The following is a 20,364-nucleotide window of genomic DNA, read 5'->3' as shown; positions in this document are numbered from 1 at the left end:
TATTATATTATATTATATTATATTATATTATATTATATTATATTATATTATATTATATTATATTATATTATATTGTTATATTATGTTATGTTACGTATGGGATGGGATGGGATGGTATAATATAGTATAGTATAGAGTGGTGTAGTGTCATGTCATATTACATTACGTTACAGTAAAGTACAGTATATTATATGTTATGTTATATCATGTCACATCATATCATATCATATTATGTCATGTCATGTCATATCATATCATATCATATAGTACCATATTGTATTATATTGTATTGTAAAACAAGAACTCATTGAAGCAAGGTCTTCCTCCAACAGTTTAGATTGCAAATAATCCATACCTTGCCATCCTATGTGATTTTGGGGCATCCCATAAATCCATAAAACCTCTAGGAGAGATTTATTCAGAGCTCTGGAAATCTTTCTCTAGGTTCTTTCCTCTGTAGTACCACTAATAGTACCAATAGGGTACTCAGATTTTACATCTTTTCCTTCTTGCTACAGTTATGTGATTGATTGATGACCTCTTTTGTGATCACACTTTTCCCAGAAAATATCTTTTATACTACTTATGGCATTCAAACTATTATTTGGAATGTGCTGTAGCCCTCCATACTTTTAAATCCTATTTCAATGAATAATATTAAATGTTTCCTAGCTACTTTTTCATTATTAGAATTAATAACTGATTTTCTTCAACTGTTGAAGGCATGAATAGTCTGCACATGTCCATATCACCAGAAATTGATTTGGGAAAAAATGTATTAAAGTGACCAAATTAATGATGAATTGGAATGGAGAGGACCTTGAGGTAGATAGATCAACCAACAGGCTAGTGTAGTCATTGAGACACAAGCTCATGAGGACCTGCCCTAGAGGGGTGGCAGCATCAGAGGAAAGTCCTGAGCATCTTTGAGAGATATTGCAAAGGTGACATTGTTAGGCCTTAACAACAGCTCAGATATGGGGGTGGGAGGAGTGAAAGATAGTGAGGAATCCAGGATGACTCCTAATTTGTGAGCCTGAGAGACTGGGAGGATGATTACTCTAGGAAAGGAAGGAAGCAGGGAAGAAAGAGGTTTGGGAAAAGATAATGAGTTCTATTTTGAACATATTGAGTTTAAGATGCCTACTGGACATCCAGTTCAAGACATCTGAAAGGCAATTGGAGAAGTGATATTGGACATCAGCAGAAAGGATGGGATAGAAAAGGTATAGTTGAGAATCATCAGCATAGAGATGGCAATTAAATCCATGAGCTGTTGAAATCACTAAGTGAAGTAGTATAGAGGGAAAAGAGAAGGGTCAGGACAGAACCCTGAGTGATGAAGGGTGAATGTATTATCCGAATGAGGATCCATCAAAGCAGACTAAGAAGTGGTCAGGTGGTGGGGGTAAGGGTGAAAAGAGAGAGTGGTATCCCCAAAACCTAGAGAGAAGTATCTAGAGGGAGAGAATGATCAACAATGGCAAAAGCTGCAGTGAGGTCAATGAGAATGAGGTTTGAGAAAACATGATTGAATTTGGCAACTAAGAAACCATTAGCAACTTTGGAAAGAGAAGTTTCAACAAAATGATAAGTTTGGAAACCAGATTTTAAAGGATTAAGAAGAGAGGGAGAGGAGAAAAGGTGGAAGCACCTATTGTAGAAGACTGTTTTTGAGGAGTTTATCAAAAAAAGGGAAGAAGAAATACAATATGATAGTTTGATAGAAAAGATGAAAGGATTAAGAGAGTTTTTCAGGATAGAAAAGACATGATTATGTTTGTAGGAGGTAGGAAATGAGCCAATAGAGAGAGAAATATTGAAAATAAGTGAAAGAGTAGGAATGAAAAGAGGAAGCAATCTTCTAGAGAAGATGGGATGACATGAGATCAGTTGAATCAGTAAGGAGTTAGCCTAGGTAAGGAGTAAGGTAAGGAGGGCACTTCCTCATGTACAAAAGAAATGAACAGGGAAAAAGTGATGGAAGACACCTGAGTGATTGTAGATGAAGAAGAGAGAAAAAGAGTAAGTTCATGGTGAATAGCCTCCAATTTTTTCTATAAAACATGAGGAAAGGTTCTCAACTGTGAAAGTGAGGGAAGGAGGAACCATGAGACATTTGAGGAAGGATGAAAGGGTTTGGAAAAACCATTTTGAATAAGGTGATAGTGAGTTGATAATGAAGGTATAATAGGATTGGTTACTAGCAGTGAGGGCCCACTTGAGATTTCATAGCATAAATCTGTAGAGGAACCAGTCAGAAAAGTTTTGATTTTCTTCGCCTTAATTTAGCAGCTTGTATATAGGCAGGAAAGTGACAAATGGTGGGACTAACCCAATGTTACTTGAGGACTGACTGGGGAAAATTGGTGATATGATGAGGAGGCTAAAGATTCAAGACAGGAGGACAGTGTAGAGTTGAATTGCTTCACTGGGGAGTCAAGATGGGAAGAAGAGGAAAGAGCATTATTGTAAAGAGATCGCTCTGTAAATTTGTCCTTTTACTATATGCCTACTTCTAAACGTTCCTACTATCGCCTTACATGGAATATAATCTATTCTTTTCTCCATTTCTCCTGACTCACTTCCAGGACCATTTTACTTGTCTCAGTCCTTCATATCTTTCTTGCTCAATCTCTCTTCCACAAAGCCTGCCTAATTACTTACCCCTCCTTTGAACTTACTTTTATTGTTACTCACTAATATTTAATCACCTCATATTACTCATATAACCTTCACCATTTAGCTATCCATACATACATAGTATTTATCCAACTAGATTGTAAGTCCCTTGAGGAAAGGGACTATCGTGTGTCTTACCCTTTGAGGGATATTCTATTTTATTTAGCAGTGACTTGCAAAGAATAGGCTCTCCATACATATTTGTTGAAAGATTGATTTAAAATATGAAGTTAATTTCAATATTACTCCATATGATTCTGTGGGGGCTTGTATAGTCTCTGTAATTTTGCATTATTAATACATAATAGTATTATTATGCACCACAATGCAACCACTGAATACACAATGAGGGACAAGAAGTCAACAAGAAGATTTGACTTTACTTTGGAAGCAAAATAATGTATGAGACCTCAGAAGAAAAGAAAAACTGTGCTGGTAATTTTTTTGAAATTATTTGCAAACCTTTAGTGAAGAAAATATAAATGAACCCTTCAAAATATTTATATCCACAGATAGAAACTTCATTATAGTACCCCTTGACTTGACAATCTTGTTTATAATAGCCATTTTAAAAGCTGCAACTTAAGACTCATAAAGCAATGTTATAATATAATGTCTTCCCATCAAGAATATTAAAAACATTCATCTCCTGGAAAATATTATAAAGGAATTTCACTGTGGTGATAATTCAAGCATTAAAGTAAAAGTAAACAATGATTCTGTATGAAGACACACCCTATTGAGAATACTGAGCAAAGGAAATTTTATTTTCTGAAAAAGTAAAATATTTCTATTGAAATTTTTTCTAGTGATGAGAAATTTACCTTTTAAAAAATCTATTAAGATGGTGAAATAAAAGCAGGAACTTGTTCAGCTCCTGATCCAACCACCTCCAATACCTATAAAATATGATTCTAAACAAACTTTAGAGCTACAGAACCCACAAAGTGACTGAGAGAAACAAATCTCCCACTGAAGGCAGCCTAGCAGGCTGAAAGGAAGGGTCTATCACACCAGGCTGGAGGCTGAGCAATCCCATGTGAGCCATGTGGGCCCAGACTTGGGCAACCTGACCAGTGGCCCAGATCAGCTGGAGCAAACTTCAGAAGAGTGAATCACTGGCAGATGTGGCAGTTTCCAGAGTTTTCAATCCATAAACACCAAAGAGAAAGTAATAGGTCAGTAGGGAACTCTGCTGGAACTGGGTGACAGGAGAGTGAGGTCCAAACCCTGCCCCTGGGGTAAGAGGTGGGGGGGGGGGCAGCAGTGTGTGGCTGCCTCCAAAGCTCCTGCCCTGAAGATCATTGGCGGACAAAGTGACCATTCAGAAGGTAATCACTCTTGCTTTGACCTGCTTAGATCTGGGTAGCAGTCTTGGGCAGTGGTCCTGGGGTGAGACATACCCGTGCACCAGAGCTTAGGGTGGCTGAAGTAAGGGCACCCTCCTCATACCCTTAGCAACTGCAAAAACCCCAACAATTTGGGACACAGTTTTCTCCATTCTGGAAACAGAGTTCTACCATGGCAAAGAGTTCAAAAGTCAAGTAATTGACTGGCAAGATGAGCAAGCAGAGGAAGCACAATCAAAACATAGAATCCTTTTTGGGGAACAAAAAGGATCAAAACATGGAAGCAGAAGAAGACAATAAAGTCAAAACTCCTGCATCAAAAGCTTCCAAGAAAATATGAATTGGTTACAGGCCATGGAAGAACTCAAGAAGAATTTTGAAAATCAAGTAAGAGGAGTGGAGGAAAAATGGGGAAGAGAAGTGAGAATGATGCAAGAAAATCATGAAAAGAAAGTCAACAGTCTGCTAAATGAGACCCCAAAAAATACTGAAGAAAATAACACCTTAAATAATAGACTAACTCAAATGGCAAAAAGAGGCCTAAAAAGCCAGTGAGGAGAGAAATGTCTTAGAAAGTTGAATTGGCCAGATACAAAAGGAATTTCAAAAACTCACTGAAGAGAATAATTCCTTCAAAATTAGATTGGAGTAAATGGAAACTAATGACTTTATGAGAAATCAAGATACTATAAAAAAGATCCAAACAAATGAGAAAAATAGAAGGCAATGGCAAATATCTCATTGAAAAACCAATAACCTGGAAAATAGATCCGGGAGAAAGAATTTAAAAAGGATTGGACTACCTGAAAGCCATGATCAAAAGACAGCCTAGAAATCATCCTTCAAGAAATTTCCAATGAAAATTGCCCTGATATTCTAGAACTTGAGGGCAAAATAGAAATTGAAAGAATTCACTGATAGCTTCTTGAAAAAGATTCCCAAAAGAAAAGTCCTAGGAATATCATAGACAAAATCCAAAGTTCCCAGGTCAAGGAGAAAATATTGCAAGATGTCAGGAAGAAACAATTTGAGTATTGTGGAAACACAATCAAGATAACACAAGATCTAGCAGCTTCTACATTACGGGATCAAAGAGCTTGGAATATGATATTCCGGGAGGTCAAAGGAGCTAGGATTAAAACCAAGGATCATCTACCCAGAAAAAAACTTAGTATAATGCTTCAGGGGAAAATATGGTCATTCAATGAAATAGAGGACTTTCAAGTATTCTTGATGAAAACACCAGAGCTGAACAGAAAATTTGACTTTCAAATATAAGGAGCAAGAGAAGCATGAGAAGGTAAACAGGAAAAAGAAATCATAAGGAACTTATTAAAGTTGAACTATTTATATTCCTACATAGAAAAACAATAATTGTAACTCATAAGACTTTTCTCAGTATGAGGATAGTTGAAGGGAATATATATGTCTATATATGTATATATATATATTTATATTTATATGGGGGTATGTGTGTATATAAATACATATGTGAGTGTGTGTATATGTGTGTACATGTATACATAGACAGAGGGCACAGGATCAGTTGAATAGGCAGGGGTGACATATAAAAAAATAAAATCAAGATGTGAGAGAGGAATATGAGAGAATGAGAAAGAGAGAGATAGATTCAGGTAAATGACCTCATATAAAAGAGGCAAGAGAAAACTGTTACCATGGAGGGGAAGAGTAGGAAAGTGAAAAGGAATGGGTCAATCTCACTCTCATTGAATTTTCCTTAAGGAGGGAATAACATACACTAAATTGGGTATCTTACCCTACAAGAAAGTAGGGGGAAAGGGGATAAGAGAGGGGATGAGAGAAAGGATTACAGATAGGGGGAGAGGGTAGTTAGAAGCAAAGGGTCAAAAGAGAAAAATAGAATATGTGGGGGGGAAGGATAGGATGGAGGGGAATATAGTTAGTCTTGCACAATATAACTTCTATGGAAACATTTTTGAGAAACTACACATGTACAACCTATATTGAATGGCTAGTCTTCCCAGTGGGGGTGGATGAGGAGGGAAGAAGGGAAAGAGTCTGGAAATCAAAGTTTTAAACAATTTTTTAAAATTGTTTTTTACATGCAAGTAGGAAACGATATATACAGGCACTGGGGTATAGAAATTCATCCTGCCCTACTAGAAAGTTTGAGGGAGGGGGAATGGGGAGTATATAAGAGAGAATAGATTGGGGGAAGGGGTAATCATTAAGCTCTCTATGTTTGTGTGGGAGGTAAGGGAGAGATAGGGAGGAAATTTGTAACTCAAAATCTTGTGGAAAAGAATGTTGAAACCTAAAAATAAATAAATAAAAGATTAATTTTAAAAAATCTATTAGGAAACCTAAAAATATGCTAAGGCTAAGGTGCATTCAATGTTTTGAATTAACGTCAATGGGAATGCTATCTATTTATGTGATCCCTCAAGCTGATAGTGATTCCCTCCAGTTATTTCATATATACTTTGTATATGTTTATATTTGTATATGTTATTTTCCCCCAATAGAATAAGCCTCCTTCAGGGCATTGGCTTTCATTTTTATGTTTGTATACATAGCTTAGCACTGTGTCTGTCTCATAGTAGGTGCTTCATAAATGTTTGTTGACTGATTTGAGATTAGAAAGGAAATATCTGATCTCTAAATATTCTAGCTCTCCTTAGAAAATAGAGAAGTATCAACACACTAATGTGGGAGAATTTATATGTGCACATATCCTATTCCATTTCTATGTATTTCTGCCTATCCTATATAATCTAAAATTTAGCACATTTTGAATATCTTTTGTAGAGATTTATATTTCAATGTAAATAGGTCAAATTAGGCCACAGGCATTTTAATGTAGACTTCCTTTTCCTCTCAGCTACAAGCAGGATGTCTTTCAAAGGATGTCTCTATTTCCTCAAGGCAGTGAATTCTAACATTAGAAAGCCTTTCCCTTCATCTGGTGTTTTCTTTCTTTTTTAAGATCTATATAACCCCACCCTGTTTCCTAGTTCCCTCAACAATAGCCCAGGATTCATTTTGAAGCAAGGAATTCAGACTTAAGCCTAGGAGGCTGTGCTTGAAGGCAGGAACAAAGCTTCTTTCTTTAAAATCTGAGATAACATGCTCTGTGAAGTTTTTAACTAATGTAAAGAATATAGTCTATAAAGCAGTCTCCAAAATAGAGAAGAGCTCCAAAGTGATTTGTTGTAAACTCAGACTATTCTTATTCCTAATTAATATTTCTTAGTCTAACAGAAAAATATCATCTCCTAACTTAGTTATGCTGTTTTGTAAATTGTAAAGAAATATTTGTAATTTGTCAATTACAAATAAATATATGTGTACATATATACATGTATATTTAGGGTGTAAACAAATATAATTTTACATAGGTGTGAGATAAAGCAAAATGTTATTACAATTCGTGAATTTTATTGCAAAGAGTCTGCAAATGCCAATCTAATTTTCTTCAAGAAAATGAGAGCTAGAATGCTTTTACCTTCAGCAACCCACAGAAACTATCCTGGTAAGGAAAGGTAGAAAATACAATAGTAACTAACGCAAATGAAATCGTCCATAGCAAATAGCATCTCGACACTAGGAATTCAAACCAGGTGCATTTAAATAAAACCACTAGATACTTGGTGAAAACAAGGAATACTTTCTGATTCAGTTCTAATCGTGTCTTTATATAGTAGAACATTTAATTCATGAGCCTGGTTTAGATGGATAAGAGAGACTTATACTTACATGATTAGGCCGACATTTAAAATTACTGCATGACAAAATATACACAAAAGAAACAAATCATACCTGAATAAAATTAAATTGTACTTAAATTGGTTTTGATCTTGACAGAGAAGATGTAAAAAACTTGAAATGTAGTTAAGATGGAAGTAATGTATTCAAAGTATTTTGGATGTGAATTTTCTGATGGAGATCTTTATAGTTTTGGTTTTCAGCACACATTTTGCAAATAGCAAAGATAGAAACATGGTCCATTTTGAAATGATTTTTTGTTAATGTTCACAGTGCCCCAAAAAATCATTTAGAAGTTAGTGTCCAAAATGCACTGGAATTTGTACAAACACACACACACATACACAAGGAAAGAAAATTTTTTTTTTAAATCATGTCAAAAGAACCCCAAATTCTTGCTCCAATTTCATTATTGCATTTTGATTGGATTTAATTTCAACGTCCTTAGTAATTTTTAGACTTTATTAGCATATCTATTTGCTCACTTATGTGGGTATAGTCAAAGTCAAATAAGTAGCTACAAGTGTTTACCAATAAAATCAGAATATTCCAACTAGTGATTTTTCTACATTTTAGGCAGGAAAACAATTTAATTTTACATTAATTAGAGCTTTACTCCTAGAACAAGACCTTTGATGCATTGTTTCTCAGACACTAATGGGCCTTGGAAAAGTTCAGAACTCCTATTCATTAGCACTTTGAGAAAGCTGTTTTGTACCTAAGAATGAGAATTGATGGAGAGATTGGGACTGAACACATAATTTTATGAAATATGATGAAAACATAAGGGTTTTGTTATGACGCACATAACAATCAGGAACCTGTTTCTTTTTAGCAAGCTCCTAAAAAGTACCTCCTGTATAATTATTAAATAAAAACACTCACTTATTCAGTACTCAGCTAGCTTTTAAACCCTGAATAAGAGAAGTACACAGTGAGAGAGGTACTTACATGGTTTCCTTGGATACTGGATGATGCCAATCAGGTCTATGTTTTTATCTGAAAGTGGTGCCCCTGCAGAGAAATAAGGCTTGGTGAGTGGCTGTTTATACATAGTAGGTAAATAGGAACTTTGTTTATTTTACAAAGCATTTTTTATTTTGACCCAGATTTTTTTTCTTCCTCATCACACCCCACCCTTTTAAACAGCAGCAGTGTGGTACAACAGGTACCCTGCCAATTCTCTTTCACATCACTTGAGAACACACACTTACTGAAGCTGGAGCTCAGTACAGTTGCTTTTGCTAAGTCCCTTATCCTTAATGTTGCTTTATATATCATGACTACTCTATTTATGTCAGGTAGATCAATGAAAAGTACCTACCTCAACTTCATTCTTTGAAAGGAAAATTTTCCACACCCTCAATAAAAGAATTAATCTAAAGAATCCTCCTAAGTGACAAATATCCTTACCTTAATCCAATGGGATAAGAAAGCTAACTTTAGCCAGCTTCGAAATATCAAGGGCTTCCACATACATTAGCTGCCATATTTAATGCGGTTGGATCCTAGATTCTCAACAGCATCAGTGCTATGAACATACAAATTTGACATCCAGTCTTTCAACACTACATGCATTCTAATTTTGGTAGCATGATTAATACCTCCTATTTGAGAAGTTTTAACCTAATATTTCTCTGGATCGAAAAGAACAAATGATTTAGAGCAAAGAAAGGCAACCAACTTTTAATATTTAACATAATTTAATAACCTGAAATGAAATGTGTGTGCTGTTTCCATTAAAAAAAGTTTCCAGCCACAATTAATAGAACAAAAACTTGTCTTGTTCTGAGATTATTCTTGGAAATGTAATTTTAAAGTCTATGTGAAAGAAGGAAACTTTTTTTGTCATATGAAAGTAATTTCTTTTTTTTTTTTGAAGTGATTTTTGGATAGGAATACTGATTTGATATTTTCCATTTGATCTTGCAACATAGTTTTGGGGGACAGTAATTCTGTGTTCTTTTGCCAGCGCTGACAAAGGTCTAGTTGTCAGTGATACCATTTACAGCTAAATTTACTCCAGAGTGGCAATAACAGGTGCACTGAGTCCTGCCAGACACTTGTGCACAGGGATCACGCATCTTACGGCTCAACAACCAAAGGGGGAAAAGCCTCTGTCTTCATAGAAAAGGAGACTGGAGCAAACACAACCCAAACTGGGGGGTTTCTCTTCAAAGCCAGCTGGTCTGGCTTTATTCTGCAGGAATTTTTTTACCTGTCAGAGTTTCATCAACAAAACCCTCAGCAGGTGCTGACGGGTACGACTTCCTGGAGAAGCATAAAGGCACTGGTGAGTTTTTATGAACAAAATTATTTTTTAAGGTCTTTAAAAGTGGATTTTTATATCTAGAAAGAGCCATTCCCTGGGTATCCATCTTCATGGAGGTGGTGAGACTACAGAAGATGAGTACTACCCCACTCCATAATCAGCCTACATCATGTTTCAAGGAAAGTTATCCTATAATTTTACTTTTCTAGAAACTGTTTTAAAGTTTTATTTTGAAAAGCAAATAGTCAATTCTTAAATATGTAATCTTTCGGCCTTTAGTAGTAGAATTCTGGAGGGTCAACCAAGTAGCTGCATTAGGTATTTTAAACAAATAAAAAGAGATTTTCATTCTATTGTCTAATTCCAAGCAATTTTTAATGAAAAGTCATGTTTCAATTAATGTGAACTTATATGTGTGTGTATACACACACAACACACACATATATATACATACAAATATATGCATATATGTGTTTAGTTCAAACTATCCTACATTTTTATTGTGTCTGTTTGTGTGTGTCTGCGTGTGTGATAAAAATTATCTGGGAGTGAATATGTGTTACTTTTTTAAGCATTTTGAAAACACATTACAAGTATATAAAATAGTCAACAATTAAAAGGAAAATATGTTCTTGACCAATTATTTGAAATGTCTCAATAGTGAGAAAAGCAAATCTATTTTCATCCAAAGGCATCACTAGAATACCTTTTCACACCATTGATTTTCAAAGTAAGTTTATAGTTTGCATTTTACTTTCTTGAGTTCAAAAGTTTAGAAAAATATTTTCAGAAGATTTTAATTAATGTAAAACAACACGAGAAAGTAAACTGTCAGGACATATTTTTAAAAAGTAATTGTTTATACAATACTATATAAGAACATTTACTTTCAACTATGCTTCATAGCATTTCTTATAAATTATTGTTTTAAAGAAAGCCAAAAATACTTATTTAAACAACAAAATGAAAAGACTTGAAACAAAGATTTTACATAGTAAACCTATGAAATCATTTCAATGACCAAATCTCATGGTTACCAGCAAAATATCCCAATGAATGCAGAAGGCTATATATTGACCAACAATGCTAAAAATTACTATACAAACGATTGATTCTTTGGGCTGTGGGGGCTGAATTTAGTACCTAAAAATGGAGTTGTCCCTATGGATATAAGTGATTCCTTCTGCTGAAGCTGCTATTTTAATTGTATATTACTACACATAATTTTTGGTTACTATAATTTATCTGAATTGTATGAAGTACAAAACAACAGACAAACTTGTATTGGGGGGGGGGTGACATAGTAGGAAGAAAAACTATAAAAGGAATGAGCCATTTCTTAGCAAACTGTTCCCCAAATGTCATATTCTTCTAGTCTGGCTTAATAATTCCTTAAAATTATGTTAATAGTTTTGTTTTGGGGTTTTCTTTTAGCCATAAATTATTGAATAAACTTAGAAGACAATGTCTTATGCTCAATGAAAAGAAAACTTCTGACATTTTCATGTATAAGACATATGTATTTATATACATTTTAGTAATGAATGATTATGTATTTAAATAACTCTAAACTTGAATATAGTGTTTATTTAGCAAATAGTAAAAGTTGTTTATGTATTTCAGATAACATCTACATATTTGCTCAATAAATACAATGTATCTAATAATCATATATATGCTATTATCTCCAAAATATTTAATTATGTTCTTGCTTAGAGTCTGGGTTATAGCGATTAAAAAAATGTCTTATATGAATTTATTTTATTGCAAAAAGGTAAACTTGTATTTTAATGCACTTGAAAATTATTTTAAAATTTATTTTAAATACTATTCTACTAAATGGTGAGACCATTCAATTCACAAGATAATGGTTAAAACATTTTTTAATGTAGATCAGGTCACTTTCAGATAGAAATCAACTTTGCAATTACCTCTTGATTTTATGAGTATTACTACTCAATATGATTATCAATTTTTCCATTATCAATAATAAAAATAAATACTAACATAAAAGTCTTAACTATCAGCACCTACTTGTCAATTTTATGTTACGGTACATATGCTTTGCTGTCTAAAACCTTTTCATATGCTTTTAAAACTGATGCTTCCAGTATTTTTCTTTTTAATGAGAAATCTTAACTTCTAATTCCATTCACAGCCATGATTTTCTTTTGCATCAGAAAAGCTTCTAGATTACCTATCACAAATACTTGTAAATGTCTTTTGGCTGCAATTTTGACATAAATAACAATAAAAGTGACCAACAATAGCATGACAAATAATACTCTTTAGAAATAATTTTAAAGTCTAAGAATCTTAACACTAGAATTTATTTGTAATGGACATTAGTTTTTTATAAAGACTGTACCAGAAAAAAAAATTGAACATATTCATATACTATTTTAAAACTATGTAGGGCAAAACAACTTTTGAAAAACTTTTTTTAAACTTCTCAATAATATAGTTTCTAAGCCCTTATCTGCATAAGGCAATACCTCATGTCTACAAGGAACTGACCGGCAAATACACAGATATTAACTGACTTCTTAGTTGGAAAACTGCCCCAAAAAGTAATCCAACAAAATGCACCGTGTAAAACTGCTTAGTTGTAGCAAGGAGAAGGGACCAGGAAAAATAATGCTAATAGGTATGTCTTGAAGAGAGCAAAATATTTTGGTCTTTTATTTGTAATTAACATGCACTTTAATGTATAAGTCCCATTAACAATCCACCTGATTGACAGTTATCAGCTGTCAGTTGGACAATATGTAAATGAGTGTAGTTAAAAATTACATATTACTCAGCAGTTCTGACGAAACCTTAATCTAGTGGGATTTTAAATAGATTATATATGGAAAGGGGTAAAGTTTCTATTTTCTACCTTTCCCATTCTCTCTCACACATTTTTTCCTAATCTAATTTCTTTTTCTCTTCCTAATTCACATATTTAGCTCACATGCTAAATAATACTTTGTAATTTATGAGGTATTTTACTCTCATTTTCTAATTCTATTTTCACAATGACCCTATGAGATAAATACTATCATTCAATTCTCCTCAGACCAAATTCCATAGATTTAGAGATTCAAGGGACCTTAATGGTAATGAGGAAATCAAGGCCCAAATACTTTAAGTGATTTGCCCAAGGTCACATGGCTGGTAATTGGCAGACCTTGGATTTGATTGCAGGTACTTTAACTTTGAATTGAAAAATACTTTCTCTTTATTGTAACCATTACTCACAAAGAAACTTTGACAATATTTTCCACAAGCCATGTCTACCAATTCTCATCTGTTGTATGTCAAAATATAGACATACGTAAAGCCCAACTTAAGTGAAACCAAAGTCAAGATTAATCAAACCTATTGATAAGAAACTTTAGTTATTCCACCCCATTCATCCTAAAGTTGGTCCAGTGAGCAAAGGCATGAGTTTGTTTTTTTTTCTCCTCTTCTCAATTTGGTTTGCCTTATATATCTTAATTTAAATGAAAAGCAATTGATATTCATGGTAGCTCACTAGGTTTTCCTATGTTTCTTGTACCCTACAGAGGGAGGCAAAGGGGAAGTAGTATGCCACCAATGGGGCACATTGATGTGTTCCTGTCAGCTTTGGCAAGCAACCTTCCTACAGCCATAAATACATTAACACTTAGATAATCCAAGTGACAGAATATACCACATATCAACATTTAACCAGTAAAATCAGTGGATAATACAAAATAACTTTCCATCCATTATTGATACAACAGTCATGCTTTCCCAGCTTCTTGTATGATTGACATAGTGCTAGCCTTAGAGTTAGAAAATGGGGTTCAAGTCCCAGGTGTGGACTTTACTAGCTATGTGACTATGCTCAAATATCAATCTCTATGAATCTCAGTCCTTTCATGTGTGAATAAAAATAGTAAAACCTGCACTACATACTTTATAGCATTGTTCTCACTAAAGTATGGAATGCTTTATAAATTGGAGCCACTGTTTGATGATTCTATAAATTGTCTGCATAATATATTCACAAGTCTCCTTGTATTTGATGTGGGATATTCACTCTACTGGGACATAAAGGGGTTGACCATTACCAAAACAAAATCAAAACTCCAAAGCAATTACTAGGAGATGTAGCAGAGAGAAGAAGAGTTGGGTGGTAACAATAAATAGCATTTACCAAGGTACAGACATGGATGAAGTTACAGCTAAGGGGTATAAAGTAGCAGAGCAAAGAATTTCACAATTCACAAAAATAGATTTCTTAACTTTAGAACCAGCCATAAAGAGAAGGATAAGGGCATAATGAATAGAGAGATGGTCAGCCTTGGAGTCCGAAAGAATTTGGTTCAAGCCCTGCTTCTGACCCAGAGTAACAGTGTGACCATTTGAAAATCAGTCAACTTCTCACTGCTCCATACTACTCCATAAGCTTGAAAGACTAAGCTATAAGTTTAAGAAAAGAGGTAGGATGACATAAAGATTAGAATGCTAAATTTGAAGTTAGTGACACCTGGATTCAAATCCAAATTAGGCACTCCATGTATAACAATGGGCAAGTCAGACCTCTGAGGTAATTTCTTTATCTGAAAAATGGTTCCCTAGTGCATTCAGAAGCATCTCCAGTTGTCCTAATCTATACCTGGTCACCAGACCCAGATATCACTGGAGGAGAAAGTGAGGCTGGTGACTTTGCACAGCTCTCCCTCACTTAAATCCAATTCAGTTGCATGTCATGGCATCACCTCCCTGATATCACGGTCCTCTTTGAGAACTAAGGGCAAACAACAACCCTTCCAGAACTAAGTATATGCGTATGTTAAGTATTAAACAAGTTACTGATCAGCAGAGCTCAGCTGAGCACCTGGAAGATAGTAGGTGCTTAATAAATGCTTCCTGATTGATCGAATTTCAACACTAGAATTTCCACACATGGATGAAATCACCCACCATTCATTGTCCACCACCACTCTGAGAACTCCAGAGTGAGAACCTAATGGTAATAATCATTTAAATCCTATCACTGAGGAGAAAGGATTAATTGTGGCAAAAAAAAAAAAAAAGATACAGAATATATAGACCTAACCTGACCCCAAAACTATAATATTGTAAATAACTTCAAATAAGTAAGAGTTAAACATGGATGGGGTAGGGAGAGCTTGCGATAACATAGCATTTTTAGCTTTAAAATTTTAGGGGTCAATTCTGGAATGTTTAAAGATATGTATTTACCATTTCCCATGCCATAAGGCAACCTGAAAATGTATGCCCAGAGCACAAAACTGCCATTTATTGAACAGCAGTTAAAGTCAGAACCAGGCATACTTGAGAAAGTTTTCCCTTCCTTAGTTCTAAGCTTTAACAAAGTGTCTGGCATTACATAAAGGACTTCAAATTCATTTTGGTTACTGGTTACCAACATGAGAGAAGCTGGAAGCCCAGGAACATTTATCCCCATGGTAGCTCTTGTAGTGAGGTGCAGAGGCCAATTGTCCATTGACTGCTTTGAAGATAAATGGTAATTACTAGAGCCCTAAGCAGGATTGCTAATCAATGAAAGGCTTGTTACCACAGAAACCACATTATTTTACTAACCAACTATAGTAAAGGATGACTTCAGTGTCAAGATGTTCAAGGCTGAGGCAACTAGCATTGTGTTCCAAGCTACTGGTGGTAGTGATCCATGAGAGTAAATAAAAGGGGCTTGTAAACATATGTATCATTTTGCTCACTCCTATTACAAGTATGCTTTGTTACATCAGCAATATTTTTCTCAATATTTTTATTCTTTCCAGACTGCAAAATCCCTGTGTAGAATGTTCTTACCTTCAAAGATAGCCAATGGCTATGTTTGATTCTCAGCATCATCTCCTAAATTCAGAGACCATAGCCACCACCACGCAGTGGAAAATCAATTTCTTCAATCCTTGAAGCTATCACAAATTCTTAAAATGACTACCTTATGGTCAACATTCAATACATGAAGCACCCAAGCTTCAGTGAGGGTATAGAATTGAGAGGAGTGGTGAAACTGGCTGAATAAATCATCAATCCACATGCCTCTTACATATTAAATATCATTATAGAAACTGAAGAGAAAACAAGTAAAGGTTAAGAGATAGCATCTATGTGTCCAAGGACACTTCAAATGTCATTGAACTGGGGAGCCAAGCCAGGGAAGACAATTTTATGTAGTGAAATGAGCCCTAACATGGAACTCAGAACACAGGAACTCTTGCTTCTGGCACTTAGAAACTATGCAATGTTGAGCAAGTCATTTGACATTATTGAGGTTTAAATTTTCTCCTCCATAGAGTAGAAACAATAATATATTCAATTTTGCCCTCATAGGGTTGCAAAGATAGGATGAAATAACATAAACCTATTGTAAGCTAGGAAAGCATTGTAGAAATGTAAGCTACCATTAATTAAAATTCAATTAAAGCCTGACTTTATGATATCTGCCTGTAAAGTAATGAGATTATCTTTAACAACAATATCAGAACATCTTTCAATTCAATAAGCATTTATTAAGCAGTCATTATTTGCAAGGCATCATTCTAAATGAAGGAGATAGCAATACGAAAATCTGAATCATTCAAATGAGTGCTAACCTTCAAACCCTAGAAAGTTATTATTCCAGTAATGTTATCTTTTTTCAAAACATATTGGAAATCATCTTCGTAAGTATTCTCAAATTTTGAGAAAAAATGCCTCATAATTTATAGACATGTCTCTTTTTAGTTAAAAACTGTTTTCTGGTTTGGTCAAGCAATAAATATTTATTAATACCTGGAATATTAATAAATACCTGTAGTAGAGTGTCATGGAGTTGTCTTATTTGTGGAATAGCCAGGAGGCCAGATTCCCTGGATTGAAGAGTACATGGGGGGAGTGAGATGAAAGAAGACTGAAAAGCTAGAAGGGGACTGGGTTATGATGACCTTGGAATACCAAACAGAGCATTTTGTATTTGTTCCGGGAGGCAATAGAGAGCTATTGGAATTTATTGAGTGGGGGAAGGAGGTGACACAATCAGAATTCAGATTCAGGAAAAGAACTTTGGTGGTTGAATGGAAGACTGGAATAGAGATGAACTTTAGGCAAGCAACCCACAAACAGGTTATTCCAATAATCAGGTGTAAGATAATGAGGGTCCATAGCAAAGTAAATTTGAGAGATTTTGAAACTTGGTAGTAGATTAGATATGAGGAGTAAAAGAAAGTTAGGAGCCATGGCTGACTCATAGGTTTTGAGCCAGAGGAACTGGGAGGATGGTGTTGACCTCTCAAGTAATGGACTAGGTAGGATAGGTGGCAGGGTGCATCTAGGGGGAAAGATAATGAGTTCTGTTTCAATTCCTTCCCAAAATCAAATTTACTATGAAATGAAGAAAATTTGCCACCAGTGAGAATTTTTCAGAGCAAACTGTCTTAAAATTTGAAAGCAGTTCTGAAGAGCTCCAGAAATGTTTGGGACAATACATAACAGGATCATTAAACTCATTGAATCCTGATCTGTGTTGGAAGGAATTTTAGAAGCCAACAAGAGTCTGAACCTCCTACTCAATTCAAGAAGCCCTTACAGAAGTAAAGGAGACAAGTCATTTGAGCACAGTATGATGCGCTAGACAGAGATTTAATTTTAGAATAACACTGAGTTCAAGTCCTATCTCTATTATTTACTAGATGGGTGACCTAGGACAAGTTATTTACTTTTTGTTTGTCTCAGTTTATAAATTTATACAATAGGGTTATGTATGTGTATATGAGTGTAAGAGAGAGAGAGAGAGAGAGAGAGAGAGAGAGAGAGAGAGAGGGAGAATTCCCTCACAAACATTGGGCCCCCAGAAATCTAACCCAAGTTCAATCAGGTCCATATCCACTCAAAACTATAGCTCACAAATGACCCTTGATATGTTTACTTTTATTAGACAGCAAGAAAACACAATTTGTTCAAAACAAAAGCATTTAATAATTGGATATTAATAAAAATAGCAAAAGGATAGTCTTCCAATATACTCCATGCTTCTGGTACCACAGAGCCACTGCTGTCTTCTGTTGATGTCACTGGATTGCTTCCTGTTATTCTCAACTGGTCATATCTTTCTGCTGGTCTAATATTTGCTGTTTGTCTTGTGGCTGCTGTGGCACACATCATCTTTCTACTTGTGAGACGAGACCTACAATGAGTCAGTTCATCTCCCTAGTCCACCGTTTACTCATCTATAAGATGAGGGAGTTGAACTAGATGGAAAGGTCCCTTGCAGAATGAGATCTTTGAGTTTCTCATCCCAGTATTTCTATTAGACATCTTCATTATTCAATTCTGGGCATATTCCACTTAGTATAGAAGGTCATTGAGCCTCTCTCTGATACTAGCTATTAGGTTTAATTTCTTTCCCCCTACTGACCATCTCAACTCCTAACTGCTAAGGTACAGTGTCCAAAAAATAATGAATCTCTAATCATATACCAAGGCTATGAACCACTACACCCAACTAAGCAAGGTGTTATCAAAGTGCTCCTATTATAACACCTATATCATTTTCTTTTAACTTTCTCTATCGGGAGACACCTAAACTGATGTCTTTTGTCCCAGACAAATACCTGACTTAGGGCTAAAAACTCCCAAGACTTTCTAGTTTGACATGTAAATGAATGTGAATCAGAAGAAAAACTAAGTGAACTCATGGACTTCATCTACCTGGCCTGAACACCTGACATTATTATGTATAGAGAGAAAGATGCATAGATAGATATAGATATATAGATGTGGTAAGCAAGAAGTCTCTCAAGCTTTGTCACCCTGCACTTATATTTAAGCACCTCACAATACCATAAAAATTATAATATGTAAAAGCTTAAGCATTGTGTAAGTGGCTGGATATTATTTAGATGTTTATATTATTAGTGTTTAAAATACATCACATTGCTTTATATTCATTCCTCATATAAGAAGTTGCTAAATTTTGTGGGTCAGAAGTCATTGGAACAATTAGGAAACACTGATAGGGAAAATTAAACAGAAATCACACATTTTTAATCTAGGAACCATACCAATCTGTCTCATATCAGTTTTGAGATGCTTAAGGTTCTGAATCAACTTTACTCTGCTCTTAAAACAGTTCTTTCTCCTGCTCCACAGTAATAAGAAAACTGGAGACCATGATCAAGTTCTCCAGGACTAAATGGAGCAGTATAAAGATACCAACAGAGAACATTGCCCAGTTTTGCTACCAGAAATGGTAATAAGGCTTGCACTGGATAAGAGTGAGCCCTAGATTGTAATAAACTCTTTGTAACATGCATAGACATATCATCTGTTTTTAGATAGCATTGGCACAGCAGTCCTTGGGTATTGCTTATATGTTAGTTATTATTCATGTGGACTTTTAAATTATGAAGTACAGAGAGTTATCAATTTCTCCAGCTCAAAGATCAAACAAGTGTGAATGAATAAAGACAATATTTATGGCTATACCTACATCCTCTATCTGGTTATTTCATCATGGGATCATGAATCTAGGGATGGACAGCACTGAAGAAGCCATCTTGACTAACCCTCTTATTTTACACAAGAGGCAACAAAGGTTTAAAGAGGTTTAAGTGGCTCATCTGTATAATAAACAGTGAGGAGGCAGAAGGTTTATAGAGAGTTATTTTTGGAGTATACTGACTATATTACTCTGGACAAGCCACCTAACTTATCAGTAGCCCTCATCAAATCTACCATGGAAGAGGCAGATTTTTCACCAGGAGTTCCTGTCACCTAAGAAATTACAGGTCCAAGCCAAAAGTATGGGGGGAAGGGGAAGCAAACAATGCCTGCTGAACTATGACTCTTAAAGAAAGTCATTAAAAATGACATGGATGGTGTTTATAATCAGAAAGAGTAAAACTCCCTCAGAGAAATCACCTCTTGTCTGATAAACTACTTGTGATGGCTATTTCAGGTGATTAGAACATGTTGACAATGTGGAAAAGGTTGGCTAAAAATGAACATTAGAGAGGGTCTGGTCAATACTTAGTAGTCTTCATCTTATAAATGAGGAAAGTGTGGATTAGTGAGGGGAAATGAGGTCCACAGCTACCAAACCCTTGACTAGAAGAGATGGGGATTGAGCTCAGTCTTTCTGACTAACACTCTTCCACTGCAACTTACTGCCATTCATGTCCCAGATTTTGTCCTCCTGGAGGTCACATGAGGTTAGTTTTCATGAGAAGAACTTAGTTATGAAGCATGGAGAGAGCAACACAAAACCATCAGCACTATTGGCCAAACAATTGCAAACACACTGGTGTACTGATGTCGAGTTAACTTGCC

The 20,364-nt window shown here is 35.1% G+C and overlaps 1 protein-coding gene and 1 long non-coding RNA gene across 8 annotated transcripts in view; one reads left to right on the top strand and one right to left on the bottom strand.

The window, feature by feature from the left end:
* Nucleotides 1–9,693, bottom strand: part of LOC138158824 (uncharacterized) — a 107,217-nt gene extending 97,524 nt beyond the window's left edge. For all 3 annotated transcript variants that reach the window (XR_011167728.1, XR_011167729.1, XR_011167730.1), the window contains exons 1-2: nt 9,192–9,693; nt 8,730–8,792 (exon numbers count right to left, since the gene is read on the bottom strand). This is a non-coding gene — a long non-coding RNA (uncharacterized lncRNA). The remainder of the gene's footprint in view (nt 1–8,729; nt 8,793–9,191) is intronic.
* Nucleotides 9,694–9,933: 240 nt separating this feature from the next.
* The window catches only part of MEF2C (myocyte enhancer factor 2C), a 221,434-nt gene continuing 211,003 nt past the window's right edge, over nt 9,934–20,364 (top strand). For all 5 annotated transcript variants that reach the window (XM_069085077.1, XM_069085074.1, XM_069085078.1 and 2 more), the window contains exon 1: nt 9,934–10,071. The gene's annotated coding sequence lies outside the window, so the exon portion shown is untranslated. The remainder of the gene's footprint in view (nt 10,072–20,364) is intronic.

This window comes from Petaurus breviceps, unplaced genomic scaffold (genome assembly GCF_028583685.1).
Source record: "Petaurus breviceps papuanus isolate PSGF00001 unplaced genomic scaffold, PetGlider_PUasm1.0 175, whole genome shotgun sequence".
Lineage (NCBI taxonomy): Eukaryota > Metazoa > Chordata > Mammalia > Diprotodontia > Petauridae > Petaurus > Petaurus breviceps.
This window is presented reverse-complemented; position numbering and strand designations above follow the sequence as displayed.